Source organism: Myotis myotis, unplaced genomic scaffold (genome assembly GCF_014108235.1).
Source record: "Myotis myotis isolate mMyoMyo1 unplaced genomic scaffold, mMyoMyo1.p scaffold_m19_p_8, whole genome shotgun sequence".
Taxonomy (NCBI): domain Eukaryota; kingdom Metazoa; phylum Chordata; class Mammalia; order Chiroptera; family Vespertilionidae; genus Myotis; species Myotis myotis.
In genome coordinates, this window is record NW_023416390.1 from 83,383,792 (window position 1) to 83,385,374 (window position 1,583).

Here is a 1,583-nt window from a genome sequence, read left to right on the forward strand (position 1 = left end):
TGGGATGGCTACCACCTGACTGCAGCCTCATAGAGATTCTGATCCAGAACTGCTCCATAGAATATTCTTGAATTTCTGACCTGCAGAAACTGAGAAAAATAAATGACTATTCTTGTTTTAAACCACTAACTTTTTTTTTGAGGTATAATTCCCATTTATTTTTCCCCCAGAGAACTTTTCTTCGCTCTTTAACGACTTAGCTCCTTACATGGGCTTTGGTGGAGGTCATGGGGCAGCATCCGCAGGTCTAAATTGAGGTGAGGGTGTTCGGTCCTTCCAGGCTTCACGAGAATGATTCCTGACTACCTTGCTGTGAATGGCACAGCTCACACAGTAATGCAGCTTCACATACAGCTTGGGAAGCACATTGGCATCAAAGACACTCACTTTGGAGATATCCCTAATGGCTGTGGCCTCTACTATGTTTCAAATGGCAAACTTCTTAATGGCCTTGTCCTTGGGCATGCACTGGGCACAGTTGGTGCAACGAATAGGTTGCACATGGCCTTGGCACGACCATTATTCCTTCTTTTCTTGGTCATGTTGGAAACGAGGACCCAAGAGAGTAAACCACTAACTTCTGAGATGCATTGTTACATAACAATAAATCACCAGAACAATTCCCTCCCCCTGAAAACCTATATGTCTATAGCACACCTATCATTATAAGTAACTGTGTTTATCTCTTGCTATCCCCTATTTGGTAGTAAAGTTCTCTAGGTCTAGAACCATATATTGTTATACCCAATATCTTGTATGAGGGCCTATATAGAAGCTATGAACCATGTATTATTATACCCAATATCTTGTGTGAGGGCCTAGGTAGAAAATATGAGTTGTTTGAATAGCTTGGAAGGATAGATGAATAAATGATGGAAGGAGGTTGTCAGAGCATCCAGAGCACAGCTACTCTGAGTCTATATATTCTCCTGAATCCTACTAACAACTATGCCAAGTGTCAGGGAAGGTTCCTTCTCGAAGCCTGCCCATTGCACTAACTGTTGGGTCTGAGCCTCTCTGCCAGGGGACGGACCTTCTTGGACGCCAGGTGGTAGGTGGAGAAGCCATGAGAAGTTGTGGGTATATTAAGAATGAGTCTTTATTGTAGAAGCCAATGGCCATTGTGGACCAAAGGGGGGCACATGTTAACCTGACAAGCTCAGGGAAGACTTGCATGGTGGTCTTGCAAACTCAGAGACCTAAAGTAACCACAAAGGATGGTCTGAAATTAAACTTTAACTAAAAGCAGTTATGGTGGGTACATCCTAGGCCAGTATCTTCACTGACAAGGTCAACCTTTACCTTAACATACCCTTGAAATGTCTGGGTAACGTCCCTTTTTCTGGTCCCCTTGGGGCACACCTTAATGTGCCTAGGCGCCAGGACAGATACCACAAATCCCTCCATTGTTATCATGTGAATTGTTCCTGCACCCACCTAAGTATTTGTCTATCATTTTACCTTTTATCCAATCCCAGGGGTTTCCCTGCTTTGCTTTCTCCCGCTTCTCTGGTCTATCACCAATGGATTTCATGTAACCCACCTACATCCCTTCCTTTGATTGCAATGTATAAATACAGATG

General features: G+C 43.5%; 1 pseudogene; it reads right to left on the minus strand.

Moving 5' to 3' along the window:
• Positions 1-204: 204 nt before the first annotated feature.
• On the minus strand, positions 205-542 carry LOC118662141 (annotated as a pseudogene).
• Positions 543-1,583: the final 1,041 nt, after the last annotated feature.